We start from the raw sequence: 21209 nt of genomic DNA, 5'->3' as shown, positions 1-21209 counted from the left end.
AAACTGCAAACAAACGACGAGCCTGAAGTTACTTTCTACAAGAGTGCTGTGGATAAAGCCTTACAAAGTGAGACGGGAAACCTGGACCTTTTCCTCCGCTTCCTTCTGGGCCTCTCACTGGAGTCCAATCAGAAGCACTTACGAGGTCTACTGACAAAGACAAGAAGCAGCTCACAGACCCATGAAGAAACAGTCAAGTACATCAAGGAGAAGATCGGGGAAAATCCCTCTCCAGAGAGGAGCATCAATCTGTTCCACTGTCTGAATGAACTGAATGACCATTCTCTAGTGGAGGAGATCCAAAGCTACCTGAGATCAGGAAGTCTCTCAAAACCCAACCTGTCACCTGCACAGTGGTCAGCTCTGGTCTTTGTGTTGCTGACTTCAGAAAAGGAGCTGGATGTGTTTGACCTGAAGAAATACTCCAGATCAGAGGAAGGTCTTCTGAGGCTGCTGCCAGTGGTCAAAGCCTCCAGAGCTGTTCTGTGAGTAAATAAAATGACATATAAGAACTAATCATCAGGAAGCAATATTCAGTTCAGAGAAAAATATGTATTATAATATGTATATAATATTAGATTGAAAAACATATTGAATCAATGCATTGATGTTCACATTAGTAAAACAATATGACCACACAATTCTAGGAGACAGAAGATGAATCTATATGTTGTTTGAGAGAATAAACTAAATGCATCTGCCATTGTCCTTCTACACTACTCATTACATTAACAATGTGTTTGAATTCATGATGATCTCTTTGTCAGGCTGTCAGGCTGTGGAGTCACAGAGGAAGGCTGTGCTTCTCTGGTCTCAGCTCTGAGGTCAAACCCCTCACACCTGAGAGAGCTGGATCTGAGTAACAATGACCTGAAGGATTCAGGAGTGAAGCTGCTCTCTGCTGGACTGGGGAATCCCCACTGTAAACTGGAGACTCTGAGGTCACTATTCCTGTAGTTGGTCAACAAGTGATAACTGTTCACCAGATCCACATGTGTTTACCAGACGCACATAGTCCACACCATGTGTGTTTGGACAGTAAAAGCTTACAGTTTTACATTTGGTGTTATGCTCCAGCATTTTGGATTTGAGATATAATGTTTCATATTAGATGACAGTACAGAATGTCACCTTTCACATACATATTTATGTATGTACAGTGGCTTGCAAAAGTTTTCACACTGCATTTTTCCTATTTTGTTGCCTAAAAACCTGTAATTAAAATAGATGTTTTGGGGGTTTGTATCAGTTGATTTACACAACATGCCTACCACTTTGAAGATGCAAAATATTTTTTATTGTTAAACAACCAATAAATAAAAAAGAAAATAACTTGAGCATGCATAACTATTCACCACCCCCCCAAAGTCAATACTTTGTAGAACCACCTTTTGCAGCAATTACAGCTGCATGTCTCTTGGGGTATGTCTCTATAAGCTTGGCACATTTAGCCACTGGGATTTTTGAAAATTTTTCAAGGCAAAACTGCTCCAGCTCCTTCAAGTTGGATGGGCTCCGCTGGTGTACCGCAATCTGAAAGTCATTCCACAGATTCTCAATTGGATTGAGGTCTATTCTTTGACTTGACCATTCCAAGACATTTACATTTTTCCCCTTAAACCACTCGAGTGTTGCTTTAGCAGTCTCAAAATCTCTGGAAGACTGAAACAGGTTTCCCTCAAGAATGTCCCTGTATTTAGCGTCATCCATCATTCCTTCACTTCTGACCAATTTCCCAGTCCCTGCCGATGAAAAACCGATGAAAAACATCCCCACTGCATGATGCTGCCACCACCATGCTTCACTGTGGGGATGGTGTTCACGGGGTGATGAGGGGTGTTGGGTCTGCGCCAGACATAGCGTTTCCCTTGATGGCCATAAAGCTCAATTTTAGTATCATCTGACCAGAGTACCTTCTTCCATATGTTTTGGGAGTCTCCCACATGCCTTTTGGCGAACGCCAAACGTGTTTGCTTATTTTTTTTTTTAAAGCAATGTATTTCTTTCTGGCCACACTTCCGTAAAGCCCAGCTCTGTGTAGTGTACGGCTTAAAGTGGTCCTATGGACAGATACTCCAATCTCTGCTGTGGAGCTTTGCAGCTCCTTCAGGGTTATCATTGGTCTCTTTGTTGCCTCTCTGATTAATGCCCTCCTTGCCTGGTCTGTGAGTTTTGGTGGGCGGCTTTCTCTTGGCAGGTTTGTTGTGGTGCCATATTCTTTCCATTTTTTAATAATGGACTTAATGGTGCTCCGTGGGATTTTCAAAGTTTCAGATAACCCAACCCTGATCTGTACTTCTCCTCAACTTTGTCCCTGACCTGTTTGGAGAGCTCCTTGGTATTCATGGTGCCGCTTGCTTGGTGGTGTCCCTTGCTTAGTGGAGTTGTAGACTCTGGGGCCTTGCAGAACAGGTGTATATATACTGAGATCATGTGACAGATCATGTGACACTTAGATTGCACACAGGTGGACTTTATTTAACTAATTATGTGACTTCTGAAGGTAATTGGTTCCACCAGATCTTATTTAGGGTCTTCATAGCAAAGGGGGTGAATACATATGCACGCACCACTTTTCTGTTTTTAATTTAATTGTAAAAAATTTCTCTTGACCAATTTGGACTATTTTGTGTTTGTCCAATACATGAAATCCAAATATAATGATAAATGACATGTAATGCAACAAAATAGGAACAACGCCAAGGGGGATGAATACTTTTGCAAGGCACCGTAGTCTACCATTTGAAGAAGTCTTAATTATTTGGACAAATTCACTTATATTGTATTAAAGTAATCATAAGTTTAGTATTTGGTCCCATATTCCATGCCTGCAGTGATTACATCAAGCTTGTGATTCTACAAACTTGTTGAATACATTTGCAGTTTGTCTTGGTTGTGTTTTGGATTATATTTTTCCTCATAGAAACTGAATGGTGAATAATGTCCTGTCATTTTGGAGTCACTTCACTTATATTGTCAGTAAGAATAGAAGATGTTTCTGAACACTTCTACATTCATGTGGATGCTACCATGATCATGAATAATCAGGAATGAATCGTGAATAATAATGAATGAGAAAGTTACAGAGGCACAAAGATCAGACCCCCTCTGTTATTGTTGTAGGTTAGCATGTTTTGTTGTGTCCTCTGTTATTGGTAATGGTGGGAGGTTAGCATGTTTTGTTGTAGTCTCTGTTATTGGTAATGGTGAGAGGTTAGCATGTTTTGTTGTAGTCTCTGTTATTGGTAATGGTGAGAGGTTAGCATGTTTTGTTGTAGCCTCTGTTATTGGTAATGGTGAGAGGTTAGTATGTTTTGTTGTAGCCTCTGTTATTGGTAATGGTGAGAGGTTTGCATGTTTTGTTGTAGTCTCTGTTATTGGTAATGGTGAGAGGTTAGCATGTTTTGTTGTAGCCTCTGTTATTGGTAATGGTGAGAGGTTAACATGTTTTGTTGTAGCCTCTGTTATTGGTAATGGTGAGAGGTTAGCATGTTTTGTTGTAGCCTCTGTTATTGGTAATGGTGAGAGGTTAGCATGTTTTGTTGTAGTCTCTGTTATTGGTGATGGTGAGAGGTTAGCATGTTTTGTTGTAGTCTCTGTTATTGGTAATGGTGAGAGGTTAGCATGTTTTGTTGTAGTCTCTGTTATTGGTAATGGTGAGAGGTTAGCATGTTTTGTTGTAGCCTCTGTTATTGGTAATGGTGAGAGGTTAGTATGTTTTGTTGTAGCCTCTGTTATTGGTAATGGTGAGAGGTTAGCATGTTTTGTTGTAGCCTCTGTTATTGGTAATGTTGAGAGGTTAGCATGTTTTGTTGTAGTCTCTGTTATTGGTAATGGTGAGAGGTTAGTATGTTTTGTTGTAGTCTCTGTTATTGGTAATGGTGAGAGGTTAGCATGTTTTGTTGTAGCCTCTGTTATTGGTAATGGTGAGAGGTTAGCATGTTTTGTTGTAGCCTCTGTAACTTATTCACTCATTATAATTCATGATTCATTCATGATCTTTCTCAATCATTGTAGTCACAGGCTTGATGAAGTCATTGCGTTCAAGGAATATGGGACCAAATACTATACTTTTGACTACTTTAATACACTATAAGTGAACTGATGTATCTGAAAATGTAGAAAAAATATACTGCCACTATTTTCACCACCAAAGAATAGCAGTGTGATTTTAATATGATTTGACTCTTTGCAGGTTGTCACACTGTCTAGTCACAGAGGAAGGCTGTGCTTCTCTGGTCTCAGCTCTGAGGTCAAACCCCTCACACCTGAGAGAGCTGGACCTGAGCTACAATCACCCAGGAGACTCAGGAGTCAGACTGCTCTCTGCTGGACTGGAGGATCCACACTGCAGACTGGAGAAACTCAAGTATGTAGAGGGTTAATGTCCATGTTCATATCAGACATGTTTGACTTATCAGGCTAGTTGAGACATTCTGACCACCACTTGGACAAAGTTATATGCTGACTGTGTGTGTGTGTGTGTGTGTGTGTGTGTGTGTGTGTGTGTGTGTGTGTGTGTGTGTGTTCAGGTGTATCCCTCAATGACTGTCTGTCCTTCTGCTTACCGCTACAGTGTGGAACATGGTGGAGAGAACAGAATGAAACCTGGGCCTAGAAAATGTGAGTGTTGATGCTGTGAAGAATATGACTAAGAATAAGTCTTAATTCAAGTTAAGTCAAATTCAAAGACCACCATCATTACTTACTTGGTCATATTAAATATCAGCTGTAGTTCTACAGAAGCAGAAATCAGGGACACTAACGTTTACAAAGAGTTGATTTGACAATGTGTGTGTGTTCAGTGTGTGTGTGTGTGTGTGTGTGTGTGTGTGTAATTATTGGGAATAAGTGTGTTTTATTTTACCATACAGTATAACATATGATCATTCAACAAGTCTCAAGTTACCTTAACTTCTCCTTTTGATACCTATAAACATCTACATTAAATGAATTAGTGAAAAGTGAGTTAACATTCTAATGTGAATGATGATGATTTCTAATATTGTGTCTGGTTTCATCCATCAGATGTCTGTGATCTCACACTGGACCCAAACACAGTAAACAGACGCCTCTCTCTGTCTGAGGAGAACAGAAAGGTGACATGTAGGAGAGAGAAGCAGCCGTATCCTGATCACCCAGAGAGATTTGAGGTCTGGGGACAGGTGCTGTGTAGAGAGGGTCTGACTGGGCGCTGTTACTGGGAGGTAAAGTGGAGTGGGGGAGGGGCTGATATAGGAGTGACATATAAAGGAATCAGCAGGAGAGGAGAGGTTAAGGACTGTTGTCTTGGATACAATGACAAGTCCTGGAGTCTGTTCTGCTCTGACAACAGTTACACTGCCTGGCACAATAGTAAGTCCACTTCCATAGACGTCCTCTCCTCCAGCTCCCACAGAGTAGGAGTGTATCTGGACTGGCCAGCCGGCACTCTGTCCTTCTATAGAGCCTCCTCTGACACACTGACCCACCTGATCACATTCACCTCCACATTCACTGAGCCCCTCTATCCAGGGTTTAGGCTTTGGGATGATGACTCCTCAGTGTCCCTGAAATAATAACCTGACACACACACACACACACACACACACACACTGGACACACACACACACCGGACACACATACACACATACACACTGGACACACACAGGACTCACACACAGTCTTGTATTTGTAACTAATTTAGGATCACCAATACCTTTTCATGCTTTCCAGATGTCATAGAAGCACAGAAATAACACTCATGAGTTAGAAAAAAAATCTATTATGAGGAAATCACCTGAAGTTGCTGACTTCTTGAAAAAAGTTCACTTGTAATTTTTACCAACTACTTGAGACCGCACATTGCAAATCAAGTCAAATTGTATTGGTCACATACACATGGTTAGCAGACGTTAATGTGAGTGTAGCAAAATGCTTGTTCCAACCGTGCAGTAATATCTAAAAAGTAATCTAACAATTTCACAAACATGAATAAGAATATTTACATATAAATATATGGATGAGCGATGGCAGAACGGCATAGGCAAGATGCAGTAGATGGTATAGAGTACAGTATATACATATGTGTCACGATCGTCGTATTGTGAAAGAGAGGAGGACCAAGGCGCAGCGTGATAGCAATACATCTTCTCTTTATTGAGAAGACGAAACGAAAACGAACAACACTCTACACACTAAACAAAAACAACAAATCGACGAATGTGAAGCTATACAAACAAATAGTGCTGACACTAAACACTACACATAGACAATCACCCACAACCTACCTAATGACTATGGTTGCCTAAATATGGCTCCCAATCAGAGACAACGATAGACAGCTGTCTCTAATTGAGAACCAATCTAGGCAACCATAGACATACATACACTGAGACTAAACACTGCCCCATAAACATACAAAAGCCCCTAGACAATACAAAACACATACATCCCCCATGTCACACCCTGACCTAACTAAAATAATAAAGAAAAACAAAGATAACTAAGGCCAGGGCGTGACAATATGAGATGAGTAATGTAGGTTATGTAAACATTATATAAAGTGGCATTGTTTAAGTGACTAGTGATACATTTATTACATTGAATTATTAATTATTAAAGTGGCTAGAGATTGAGTCTGTATGTTGGCATCAGCCATCGAGAGAATGCCTCCTATAAAATCTATAAAAGCTATCCAACTGCCTACGTTGTACCTAATTGAAGCGTAAAATAATTGACAAGTTAAAATTCTTGATATTTGATGCATTCATTCTATTTTATGACTGAAAATATTGCAGGTAGAATGCCACAGTGATGCAACATTGATGGAAACTCAACGACTGTAGTTTAGTTATTCTGTAGTGTAGTTATTCTGTAGTGTAGTTCTACTGTAGTGTAGTTCTTCTGTAGTGTAGTTCTACTGTAGTGTAGTTCTGTAGTGTAGTTATACTGTAGTGTAGTTCTTCTGTAGTGTAGTTCTTCTGTAGTGTAGTTATTCTGTAGTGTAGTTATTCTGTAGTGTAGTTCTACTGTAGTGTAGTTCTACTGTCGTGTAGTTATTCTGTAGTGTAGTTCTACTGTAGTGTAGTTATTCTGTAGTGTAGTTCTACTGTAGTGTAGTTCTGTAATGTAGTACTTCTGTAGTGTAGTTCTACTGTAGTGTAGTTCTTCTGTAGTGTAGTTCTACTGTAGTGTAGTTCTACTGTAGTGTAGTTCTACTGTAGTGTAGTGCTACTGTAGTGTAGTTCTACTGTCGTGTAGTTCTACTGTCGTGTAGTTCTACTGTCGTGTAGTTATTCTGTAGTGTAGTTCTACTGTAGTGTAGTTCTACTGTAGTGTAGTTATTCTGTAGTGTAGTTCTACTGTAGTGTAGTTCTACTGTTGTGTAGTTCTACTGTAGTGTAATTATTCTGTAGTGTAATTCTTCTGTAAAGTATTTAAACTGGAACAACCAATCCAGTAATGGATTCAATATATTCAAGTAACAGATTAATAGTACAGAAAAATGTTTTTTATTTTTCTGTACTAAATAGAACTGTACTATTCTGTTGTCTACATAGACCTGTAATAAATATAACTGTACTGCTCTCCAGTCCCTGTTTACTAGCGCTTGGGGAGAAGCAGCAATGCATTTCTCACAGTCTTGTTTTCCAGGCGTTTTTCCCAGTCGGATAAAATTCATCAAGGAATCTTCAACTGCATCCACCTCTATTGTCGACCAAAACCTTGTTGTTCCTTTGGCACCTTTGGAAAGAGATGACATTATGAATGACTACATTAAATAAAGGTTGACTACAATACAGTACTTGAACATCTCTCTGTATTAACTCTACAAGGTTACAGCTGTATCTGCAGAGAGTGTTGAGATTAAACTAACAATTCCAACTAAATAACTACATAGATAAGGATGTGAGAGAAGAATGTGCAATGCTGACATCAAGGCAGACTCAATCTGTATGGAATCTAACCCCAACAATCTGTATGGAATCTAACCCCAACAATCTGTATGGAATCTAACCCCAACAATCTGTATGGAATCTAACCCCAACAATCTGTATGGAATCTAACCCCAACAATCTGTATGGAATCTAACCCCAACAATCTGTATGGAATCTAACCCCAACAATCTGTATGGAATCTAACCCCAACAATATGTTTGGAATCTAACCCCAACAATATGTTTGGAATCTAACCCCAACAATCTGTATGGAATCTAACCCCAACAATCTGTATGGAATCTAACCCCAACAATCTGTATGGAATCTAACCCCAACAATCTGTATGGAATCTAACCCCAACAATCTGTATGGAATCTAACCCCAACAATCTGTATGGAATCTAACCCCAACAATCTGTATGGAATCTAACCCCAACAATTTGTATGGAATCTAACCCCAACAATCTGTATGGAATCTAACCCCAACAATCTGTATGGAATCTAACCCCAACAATCTGTATGGAATCTAAGCCCAACAATCTGTATGGAATCTAAGCCCAACAATCTGTATGGAATCTAACCCCAACAATCTGTATGGAATCTAACCCTAAAAATCTGTATGGAATCTAACCCCAACAATCTGTATGTAATCTAACCCCAACAATCTGTATGGAATCTAAGCCCAACAATCTGTATGGAATCTAAGCCCAACAATCTGTATGGAATCTAACCCCAACAATCTGTATGGAATCTAACCCCAACAATCTGAATGGAATCTAAGCCCAACAATCTGTATGGAATCTAACCCCAACAATCTGTATGGAATCTAACCCCAACAATCTGAATGGAATCTAACCCCAACAATCTGTATGGAATCTAAGCCCAACAATCTGTTTGCAATGTAAACCTTCTAATAAAAGCAATACTTATTAAATCAAGTTCCCTCCTTCAAGAAAAACAATGTAAAGTGTGGTAATCCTTCTGTGTTATCATCTATCCTGACACACTAGTTCAGATCTAACGTCTTGACTTGTGTCCAATCCAAACTGATCCGTTCTGTGTTATCATCTATTCTGACACACTAGTTCAGATCTAACATCTTGACTTGTGTCCAATCCAAACTGATCCGTTCTGTGTTATCATCTATCCTGACACACTAGTTCAGATCTAACGTCTTGACTTGTGTCCAATCCAAACTGAACCGTTCTGTGTTATCATCTATCCTGACACACTAGTTCCAGATCTAACGTCTTGACTTGTGTCCAATCCAAACTGATCCGTTCTGTACTGGCATGGTTGGAAATACACTAACTGATGCAGACAGGATTGATCTGGACCAGCACAGCACCATACGGTGACACTACAGAGTGAAAATGCACTGACTGAAGGCAGACAGGATTGATCTGGACCAGCACAGCACCATACGTTGACACTACAGAGTGAAAATGCACTGACTGAAGGCAGACAGGATTGATCTGGACCAGCACAGCACCATACGGTGACACTACAGAGTGAAAATGCACTGACTGAAGGCAGACAGGATTGATCTGGACCAGCACAGCACCATACGTTGACACTACAGAGTGAAAATGCACTGACTGAAGGCAGACAGGATTGATCTGGACCAGCACAGCACCATACGTTGACACTACAGAGTGAAAATGCACTGACTGAAGGCAGCAGGAAACATGCTAAACGTGTGAGCCTCTCTCTTGTCCCAGCTTTCCCTTGGTCATTGGCTGTTTGGCCCAATCTTCTCTCCTGGAAAACATCAGTGTAAAACATGTCATTTTCCAACAGGACATTGTAGTTCAGAATAGGTCCATGTGTATGTGAGGTGTAGACATACCTGTCAGATGTTCTTCATAGGAATTGTCTTCCTCTGATGATCCTGATGCCCTGGTACATAATCATCTCCACTGTTGTCAACGCTGGTTATTGAGTCATCAGTCTTGTATCCAAGCAGAGCTTTGGTCAACTGTGTTGAAGAAAACAAGGATCTTGGAGAACTAGACAGACGACACAGAAAGTATTTGGACACCGACACATTTTGATTAGTTATGGCTCTGTGCTCCTCTACTTTACATTTTGTTATAATACAATGAATATGGGATGAAAGTGCAGACTGTTTGATTTACAAAACTGATTCACAAGAACTTACAGTACTGGTGTTGAATGACACTAACTTACGTATTGTTAGGGTCTTATTTTTCAGTGTAAACAACTCACAGACACTAGAGAAGCTTTAACCAAGTGTAATTCTTCCCAAAGGTTCTGTACAGCTGTAATTCAGCCAACATGTCTCCCATCACAGGTATATATATCCCCCTTAAGACACGCCTCCTTCTCTCCATTCCTTACATCTTCTGGTTCCACAGGAACAGGAAACCTTTATTACTCCCTTCAGGGGATCTGACCTCCTGACCTCAACCCCTCCTTCTTCTGGTTCCACAGGAACAGGAAACCTTTATTACTCCCTTCAGGGGATCTGACCTCCTGACCTCAACCCCTCCTTCTTCTGGTTCCACAGGAACAGGAAACCTTTATTACTCCCTTCAGGGGATCTGACCTCCTGACCTCAACCCCTCCTTCTTCTGGTTCCACAGGAACAGGAAACCTTTCTTACTCCCTTCAGGGGATCTGACCTCCTGACCTCAACCCCTCCTTCTTCTGGTTCCACAGGAACAGGAAACCTTTATTACTCCCTTCAGGGGATCTGACCTCCTGACCTCAACCCCTCCTTCTTCTGGTTCCACAGGAACAGGAAACCTTTATTACTCCCTTCAGGGGATCTGACCTCCTGACCTCAACCCCTCCTTCTTCTGGTTCCACAGGAACAGGAAACCTTTATTACTCCCTTCAGGGGATCTGACCTCCTGACCTCAACCCCTCCTTCTTCTGGTTCCACAGGAACAGGAAACCTTTATTACTCCCTTCAGGGGATCTGACCTCCTGACCTCAACCCCTCCTTCTTCTGGTTCCACAGGAACAGGAAACCTTTATTACTCCCTTCAGGGGATCTGACCTCCTGACCTCAACCCCTCCTTCTTCTGGTTCCACAGGAACAGGAAACCTTTATTACTCCCTTCAGGGGATCTGACCTCCTGACCTCAACCCCTCCTTCTTCTGGTTCCACAGGAACAGGAAACCTTTATTACTCCCTTCAGGGGACCTGACCTCCTGACCTCAACCCCTCCTTCTTCTAGTCCACAGATGTCCATCTGCCTCCCCTATAGCAATCCTTTGATCTCCTCCCGTCCACCCAGCACATTCCACAGCCACTCTGTCTTTCTACAGATCTCACTCCTTAATATACTATACGTCTGATCTGTTCTTATCAATGGCGGTGCATCATCCAACACATGGACTATCGACTTAGGCAGCCTCAGAGGTACTGGCAGCCTCAGAGGTACTGGAGTCTCAGAGGTACTGGAGTCTCAGAGGTCCTGGCAGCCTCAGAGGTCCTGGCAGCCTCAGAGGTCCTGGCAGCCTCAGAGGTCCTGGCAGCCTCAGAGGTACTGGCAGCCTCAGAGGTACTGGCAGCCTCAGAGGTACTGGCAGCCTCAGAGGTACTGGCAGCCTCAGAGGTACTGGCAGCCTCAGAGGTACTGGCAGCCTCAGAGGTACTGGCAGCCTCAGAGGTACTGGAGCCTCAGAGGTACTGCAGCCTCAGAGGTACTGGTGTCTCAGAGGTACTGGCAGCCTCAGAGGTACTGGCAGCCTCAGAGGTACTGGCAGCCTCAGAGGTACTGGAGTCTCAGAGGTACTGGAGCCTCAGAGGTACTGGAGCCTCAGAGGTACTGCGGCCTCAGAGGTACTGGCAGCCTCGGTGTCTGACATCTAAGGATACAATAAAATGATATTAGTCATGTGTAAATTAGGCAGTAGGATATGATAACGATTCAACCATCCCCAGTATCCTCATTCTAAACAACTGACCAACCTGAACTTGGGGATTTATCATTTCCTTTTCAAATCTGGCCTCACAAGTTAAATTATGTTTCTTTAGAGTTTCCATGCATCTTCTTATCCTCTGCAAAGCCTTTGAAAAGGAAGACAAACATTAAAATATTACAACATGAAGGACAAACAATACATCACCAAGACACTATCAAACATGTATCAGTCTTTCTACAACAGAGCCATCCTTATGTGTGAGGGTGTCTACTACTACTATCAAACATGTATCAGTCTTTCTACAACAGAGACGTCCTTATGTGTGAGGGTGTCTACTACTACTATCAAACATGTATCAGTCTTTCTACAACAGAGCCATCCTTATGTGTGAGGGTGTCTACTACTACTATCAAACATGTATCAGTCTTTCTACAACAGAGACGTCCTTATGTGTGAGGGTGTCTACTACTACTATCAAACATGTATCAGTCTTTCTGTAACAGAGACATCCTTATGTGTGAGGGTGTCTACTACTATCAAACATGTATCAGTCTTTCTGTAACAGAGCCATCCTTATGTGTGAGGGTGTCTACTACTACTATCAAACATGTATCAGTCTTTCTACAACAGAGCCATCCTTATGTGTGAGGGTGTCTACTACTACTATCAAACATGTATCAGTCTTTCTGTAACAGAGACATCCTTATGTGTGAGGGTGTCTACTACTACTATCAAACATGTATCAGTCTTTCAGAGCCATCCTTATGTGTGAGGGTGTCTACTACTACTATCAAACATGTATCAGTCTTTCTACAACAGAGCCATCCTTATGTGTGAGGGTGTCTACTACTACTATCAAACATGTATCAGTCTTTCTGTAACAGAGACATCCTTATGTGTGAGGGTGTCTACTACTATCAAACATGTATCAGTCTTTCTGTAACAGAGACATCCTTATGTGTGAGGGTGTCTACTACTATCAAACATGTATCAGCCTTTCTACAACAGAGACATCCTTATGTGTGAGGGTGTCTACTACTACTATCAAACATGTATCAGTCTTTCTACAACAGAGCCATCCTTATGTGTGAGGGTGTCTACTACTACTATCAAACATGTATCAGTCTTTCTGCAACAGAGCCATCCTTATGTGTGAAGGTGTCTACTACTACTATCAAACATGTATCAGTCTTTCTACAACAGAGCCATCCTTATGTGTGAGGGTGTCTACTACTACTATCAAACATGTATCAGTCTTTCTACAACAGAGCCATCCTTATGTGTGAGGGTGTCTACTACTACTATCAAACATGTATCAGTCTTTCTACAACAGAGCCATCCTTATGTGTGAGGGTGTCTACTACTACTATCAAACATGTATCAGTCTTTCTACAACAGAGCCATCCTTATGTGTGAGGGTGTCTACTACTACTATCAAACATGTCTCAGTCTTTCAGAGCCATCCTTATGTGTGAAGGTGTCTACTACTACTATCAAACATGTATCAGTCTTTCAGAGCCATCCTTATGTGTGAGGGTGTCTACTACTACTATCAAACATGTATCAGTCTTTCAGAGCCATCCTTATGTGTGAAGGTGTCTACTACTACTATCAAACATGTATCAGTCTTTCAGAGCCATCCTTATGTGTGAGGGTGTCTACTACTACTATCAAACATGTATCAGTCTTTCTGTAACAGAGACATCCTTATGTGTGAGGGTGTCTACTACTACTATCAAACATGTATCAGTCTTTCTACAACAGAGCCATCCTTATGTGTGAGGGTGTCTACTACTACTATCAAACATGTATCAGTCTTTCTACAACAGAGCCATCCTTATGTGTGAGGGTGTCTACTACTACTATCAAACATGTATCAGTCTTTAACAGAGACATCCTTATGTGTGAGGGTGTCTACTACTACTATCAAACATGTATCAGTCTTTCAGAGCCATCCTTATGTGTGAGGGTGTCTACTACTACTATCAAACATGTATCAGTCTTTCTGTAACAGAGACATCCTTATGTGTGAGGGTGTCTACTACTACTATCAAACATGTATCAGTCTTTCTACAACAGAGCCATCCTTATGTGTGAAGGTGTCTACTACTACTATCAAACATGTATCAGTCTTTAACAGAGACATCCTTATGTGTGAGGGTGTCTACTACTACTATCAAACATGTATCAGTCTTTCTACAACAGAGACATCCTTATGTGTGAAGGTGTCTACTACTACTATCAAACATGTATCAGTCTTTAACAGAGCCATCCTTATGTGTGAGGGTGTCTACTACTACTATCAAACATGTATCAGTCTTTCTACAACAGAGACATCCTTATGTGTGAGGGTGTCTACTACTACTATCAAACATGTATCAGTCTTTCTACAACAGAGCCATCCTTATGTGTGAGGGTGTCTACTACTACTATCAAACATGTATCAGTCTTTAACAGAGACATCCTTATGTGTGAGGGTGTCTACTACTACTATCAAACATGTATCAGTCTTTCTACAACAGAGACATCCTTATGTGTGAGGGTGTCTACTACTACTATCAAACATGTATCAGTCTTTCTACAACAGAGCCATCCTTATGTGTGAGGGTGTCTACTACTACTATCAAACATGTATCAGTCTTTCAGAGCCATCCTTATGTGTGAGGGTGTCTACTACTACTATCAAACATGTATCAGTCTTTCTGTAACAGAGCCATCCTTATGTGTGAGGGTGTCTACTACTACTATCAAACATGTATCAGTCTTTCAGAGCCATCCTTATGTGTGAGGGTGTCTACTACTACTATCAAACATGTATCAGTCTTTCAGAGCCATCCTTATGTGTGAGGGTGTCTACTACTACTATCAAACATGTATCAGTCTTTCTACAACAGAGCCATCCTTATGTGTGAAGGTGTCTACTACTACTATCAAACATGTATCAGTCTTTCTACAACAGAGCCATCCTTATGTGTGAAGGTGTCTACTACTACTATCAAACATGTATCAGTCTTTCTACAACAGAGCCATCCTTATGTGTGAGGGTGTCTACTACTATCAAACATGTATCAGTCTTTCTGTAACAGAGACATCCTTATGTGTGAGGGTGTCTACTACTACTATCAAACATGTATCAGTCTTTCTACAACAGAGCCATCCTTATGTGTGAAGGTGTCTACTACTACTATCAAACATGTATCAGTCTTTCTACAACAGAGCCATCCTTATGTGTGAAGGTGTCTACTACTACTATCAAACATGTATCAGTCTTTCAGAGCCATCCTTATGTGTGAGGGTGTCTAGTACTACTATCAAACATGTATCAGTCTTTCTACAACAGAGCCATCCTTATGTGTGAGGGTGTCTACTACTACTATCAAACATGTATCAGTCTTTCTACAACAGAGCCATCCTTATGTGTGAGGGTGTCTACTACTACTATCAAACATGTATCAGTCTTTCTACAACAGATACATCCTTATGTGTGAGGGTGTCTACTACTACTATCAAACATGTATCAGTCTTTCAGAGACATCCTTATGTGTGAGGGTGTCTACTACTACTATCAAACATGTATCAGTCTTTAACAGATACATCCTTATGTGTGAGGGTGTCTACTACTACTATCAAACATGTATCAGTCTTTCTGTAACAGAGCCATCCTTATGTGTGAGGGTGTCTACTACTACTATCAAACATGTATCAGTCTTTCTGCAACAGAGACATCCTTATGTGTGAGGGTGTCTACTACTACTATCAAACATGTATCGTCTTTCTGTAACAGAGCCATCCTTATGTGTGAGGGTGTCTATTACTACTATCAAACATGTATCAGTCTTTAACAGAGACATCCTTATGTGTGAGGGTGTCTACTACTATCAAACATGTATCAGTCTTTCTACAACAGAGACATCCTTATGTGTGAGGGTGTCTACTACTACTATCAAACATGTATCAGTCTTTCAGAGACATCCTTATGTGTGAGGGTGTCTACTACTACTATCAAACATGTATCAGTCTTTCTACAACAGAGCCATCCTTATGTGTGAGGGTGTCTACTACTACTATCAAACATGTATCAGTCTTTCTACAACAGAGACATCCTTATGTGTGAGGGTGTCTACTACTACTATCAAACATGTATCAGTCTTTCAGAGACAGAGCCATCCTTATGTGTGAGGGTGTCTACTACTACTATCAAACATGTATCAGTCTTTCTACAACAGAGCCATCCTTATGTGTGAGGGTGTCTACTACTACTATCAAACATGTATCAGTCTTTCTACAACAGAGCCATCCTTATGTGTGAGGGTGTCTACTACTACTATCAAACATGTATCAGTCTTTAACAGAGCCATCCTTATGTGTGAGGGTGTCTACTACTACTATCAAACATGTATCAGTCTTTCTACAACAGAGCCATCCTTATGTGTGAGGGTGTCTACTACTACTATCAAACATGTATCAGTCTTTCAGAGCCATCCTTATGTGTGAGGGTGTCTACTACTACTATCAAACATGTATCAGTCTTTCTACAACAGAGCCATCCTTATGTGTGAGGGTGTCTACTACTACTATCAAACATGTATCAGTCTTTCTGTAACAGAGCCATCCTTATGTGTGAGGGTGTCTACTACTACTATCAAACATGTATCAGTCTTTCTGCAACAGAGCCATCCTTATGTGTGAGGGTGTCTACTACTACTATCAAACATGTATCAGTCTTTCTACAACAGAGCCATCCTTATGTGTGAGGGTGTCTACTACTACTATCAAACATGTATCAGTCTTTAACAGAGACATCCTTATGTGTGAGGGTGTCTACTACTACTATCAAACATGTATCAGTCTTTCTGCAACAGAGCCATCCTTATGTGTGAGGGTGTCTACTACTACTATCAAACATGTATCAGTCTTTAACAGAGACATCCTTATGTGTGAGGGTGTCTACTACTACTATCAAACATGTATCAGTCTTTCTGCAACAGAGCCATCCTTATGTGTGAGGGTGTCTACTACTACTATCAAACATGTATCAGTCTTTCTACAACAGAGCCATCCTTATGTGTGAGGGTGTCTACTACTACTATCAAACATGTATCAGTCTTTCTACAACAGAGACATCCTTATGTGTGAGGGTGTCTACTACTACTATCAAACATGTATCAGTCTTTCTACAACAGGGCCATCCTTATGTGTGAGGGTGTCTACTACTACTATCAAACATGTATCAGTCTTTAACAGAGACATCCTTATGTGTGAGGGTGTCTACTACTACTATCAAACATGTATCAGTCTTTCTACAACAGAGACATCCTTATGTGTGAGGGTGTCTACTACTACTATCAAACATGTATCAGTCTTTAACAGAGACATCCTTATGTGTGAGGGTGTCTACTACTACTATCAAACATGTATCAGTCTTTAACAGAGACATCCTTATGTGTGAGGGTGTCTACTACTACTATCAAACATGTATCAGTCTTTAACAGAGACATCCTTATGTGTGAGGGTGTCTACTACTACTATCAAACATGTATCAGTCTTTAACAGAGACATCCTTATGTGTGAGGGTGTCTACTACTACTATCAAACATGTATCAGTCTTTAACAGAGACATCCTTATGTGTGAGGGTGTCTACTACTACTATCAAACATGTATCAGTCTTTCTACAACAGAGCCATCCTTATGTGTGAGGGTGTCTACTACTACTATCAAACATGTATCAGTCTTTCTGTAACAGAGACATCCTTATGTGTGAGGTGTCTACTACTACTATCAAACATGTATCAGTCTTTCTACAACAGAGCCATCCTTATGTGTGAGGGTGTCTACTACTACTATCAAACATGTATCAGTCTTTCTACAACAGATACATCCTTATGTGTGAGGTGTCTACTACTACTATCAATCATGTATCAGTCTTTCTACAACAGGGCCATCCTTATGTGTGAGGGTGTCTACTACTACTATCAAACATGTATCAGTCTTTAACAGAGACATCCTTATGTGTGAGGGTGTCTACTACTACTATCAATCATGTATCAGTCTTTCTACAACAGAGACGTCCTTATGTGTGAGGGTGTCTACTACTACTATCAAACATGTATCAGTCTTTCTACAACAGAGCCATCCTTATGTGTGAGGGTGTCTACTACTACTATCAAACATGTATCAGTCTTTCTGCAACAGAGCCATCCTTATGTGTCAGGGTGTCTACTACTACTATCAAACATGTATCAGTCTTTCTGCAACAGAGCCATCCTTATGTGTGAGGGTGTCTACTACTACTATCAAACATGTATCGTCTTTCTGCAACAGAGCCATCCTTATGTGTGAGGGTGTCTACTACTACTATCAAACATGTATCAGTCTTTCAGAGCCATCCTTATGTGTGAGGGTGTCTACTACTACTATCAAACATGTATCAGTCTTTCTACAACAGAGACATCCTTATGTGTGAGGGTGTCTACTACTACTATCAAACATGTATCAGTCTTTCTACAACAGAGACATCCTTATGTGTGAGGGTGTCTACTACTACTATCAAACATGTATCAGTCTTTCTGCAACAGAGCCATCCTTATGTGTGAAGGTGTCTACTACTACTATCAAACATGTATCAGTCTTTCTACAACAGAGACATCCTTATGTGTGAGGGTGTCTACTACTACTATCAAACATGTATCAGTCTTTCTACAACAGAGACATCCTTATGTGTGAGGTTGCGTGTGCATGATAGTGATATAAAATATATGTCATAGTTTCCTTTTTCATGATCACAATCTTGTGAAACCAGAACCCTCCAAGATCCCCCCCACAGTTCCCCAATAGCTGTCCCTCAACCATTCCAGACCCCTTGCATGACAGCAATGCCAACTGTATATGTTTGTGTGCATGTCTGGCACTATTACATGTATGTGTGTGTTCTTGTATGTGTTTATTTGAATGAGAGTGTGTGTATATGCATGTGTGCAGTCTCAGGCAAACCAGCATTAGTTGAAAAACACTACTACTTAGTGTCATTCAAATGTACTTTTATTATGTTTGATTTAATCTTTTGTTTTCTTTTATCTTAGACCATCATTCTCTCTCTCACACAGCAACTCCACTTCCACTTGTCTCCAATTCCACATCCCAACCCTCAGCTTCCCTCAGCCCATCCCATCTATCTCTGCAGGCCACCCTCTTCGTATTTCTATGCAACATATATCTTTCAACTATGCTGTGATGTTTAAAATACAATTTCAATCTAAATAATCAAATAGAATAGTATGCTTTCCTATTTATACTATTTTTATTCCTCTGCCAGTTTTGATCCTTTATATTGGGCAGACAGACCAGTTCCCTACATCCTCCCGCTGCCGCCTGCCATTTTTGGGGGGTAATGCTGTAATCAATTGGTTGTACTCTTGGATTGAGCAGACCTTCCCAAACAATTCTGATAACTTCATGAAATACATAACTCTACCATTACAATTTACAATATCATTTAAAAACAGAATACCCTTTTCAAACATCTTTCCCATAAATACAGGTATTTGATCAACCAGCACATTTGGGTTCAGCCATAATATTTGTTGTAATATTTGTTCTATCTTTTCAGGGGGATGAAATTGAAATTGTAGCCAGCTCTGTAATGCTTGTTTGAAAAAGAGAGATACTTTGAAAAAAGTATAATTGTCTTTTAATTGAAAATGAGATATTGGCAATCTGCAAAAAGGCAAAAAAGCCCTTTTTAAACAACGGATGAGCTTTTCTTATTAATCTACTGGAGAACCATTTAGGGTTCAAGTAAAACTGTTGAATAAGTGAAGCTTTTAGAGAGGTTTAGGGCTTTTATATTTAATAATCTCAACCCACCCAATTCATATTCATTATATAGATAGGCACGCTTTATTTTGTCTGGTTTAGCGTCCCAGATAAAGAAAATATTTGTTGCTCATTGGATGTAAAAAACGAATCATCAGGAGTAGCAGGGCCATAAACTGAGAGAAGACTAAAGAGTTAATCAGGGCAATTTTCCATAAATAGACAGGTATTTACCACTCCACAGTTGCAGGATCTTATCAAAAAAAAAATGTACTTGTTTCTGGTCATGTGACATTGCCCTTGTTTATAGTGTTCTCTGCATGTTTGTTATAGATTATGTCTGCTCTCTGCAGAATCACATGCTTTGTTGATATTTTAACTTTTTATTTAACCTTTATTTAAAACCTCTTGAATCTACCAAACCCGGACCCGGTTTTGCGTTGTCATCAACTACAGTGATTAGCATAACGCAACGGACAAAAAACGGACAAAAAATCTTTTCTAGAAAATATTCATATTTATGAAATATAGTGAAACACAGCTTAGCCTTTTGTTAATCACCCTGTCATCTCAGATTTTGAAATTATGCTTTACAGCCAAAGCAAGACAAGCATTTGTGTAAATTTATCGATAGCCTAGCATAGCATTATGCCTAGCTAGCAGCAGGCAACCTGGTCACGAAAATCAGAAAAGCAATCAAATTACATCGTTTACCTTTGATGAGCTTCGGATGTTTTCACTCACGAGACTCCCAGTTAGATAGCAAATGTTCCTTTTTTCCAAAAATATTATTTTTGTAACCGAAATAACTGTTAGTTCTTCACGTTTGGCTGAGAATTCGACCGGAAATTGCGGTCACGACAACTCCGAAAAATATTCCAAATTAGCTCCATAATATCGACAGAAACATGGCAAACGTTGTTTATAATCAATCCTCAAGGTGTTTTTCAAATATCTATTCGATAATATATCCACCAGGGCAGCTGTATTTTCAGTAAGACCGGTTGGAAAAATAGCTACCTCTGTCTATTACGCAAGAATTACTCTGAGAGCCCTCAGCCGGACACTTACGCAATGTAGTCGCTTACGCTCATTCTTCAACATAAAGGCGTGAAACTACCAAAATGCTGTAGACACCTTGGGGAATACGTAGAAAAAGGAACCTGGTTGATAGCCCATTCACTGCTCAATAGGGACGCATCGGAACGCAGAGCTTTCAAAACATGAGTCACTTCCTGATTGGATTTTTCTCAGGCTTTCGCCTGTAATATCAGTTCTGTTATACTCACAAACAATATTTTTACAATTTTGGAAACTTTAGAGTGTTTTCTATCCTAAGCTGTCAATTATATGCATATTCTAGCATCTTGTCCTGACAAAATAGCCCGTTTCCTTTGGGAACATTATTTTTCCAAAAATGAAAATAGTGCCCCCTAGATTCAACAGGTTTTAACAATAGTCAGTTAAAGCTTCTTGGGGAAGTTCTTCTTCTTCTTGAAGATACAAGCCTGAAACTTTGAACATAGACTACTTTACCCTGTGGAAGCCTTAGGAATTGCATCAGGTAACTATTTTACATGA

The 21209-nt window shown here is 40.3% G+C and overlaps 2 long non-coding RNA genes across 2 annotated transcripts; both read right to left on the bottom strand.

Moving 5' to 3' along the window:
* Nucleotides 1-7287: 7287 nt before the first annotated feature.
* LOC120038397 lies at nucleotides 7288-10409 on the bottom strand. The gene is made up of 4 exons (XR_005475044.1): nucleotides 10280-10409; nucleotides 9768-9927; nucleotides 9590-9679; nucleotides 7288-7725 (listed from the first exon to the last, which is right to left on the bottom strand). It is a non-coding gene; the product is annotated as an uncharacterized LOC120038397 (long non-coding RNA).
* Nucleotides 10410-11720: 1311 nt separating this feature from the next.
* Nucleotides 11721-20704, bottom strand: LOC120038400. The gene is made up of 3 exons (XR_005475046.1): nucleotides 20343-20704; nucleotides 11862-11960; nucleotides 11721-11758 (listed from the first exon to the last, which is right to left on the bottom strand). It is a non-coding gene; the product is annotated as an uncharacterized LOC120038400 (long non-coding RNA).
* Between the last annotated feature and the right edge of the window lie 505 nt (nucleotides 20705-21209).

The sequence above is a fragment of the Salvelinus namaycush genome, unplaced genomic scaffold, assembly GCF_016432855.1.
Source record: "Salvelinus namaycush isolate Seneca unplaced genomic scaffold, SaNama_1.0 Scaffold218, whole genome shotgun sequence".
NCBI lineage: Eukaryota > Metazoa > Chordata > Actinopteri > Salmoniformes > Salmonidae > Salvelinus > Salvelinus namaycush.
This window is presented reverse-complemented; position numbering and strand designations above follow the sequence as displayed.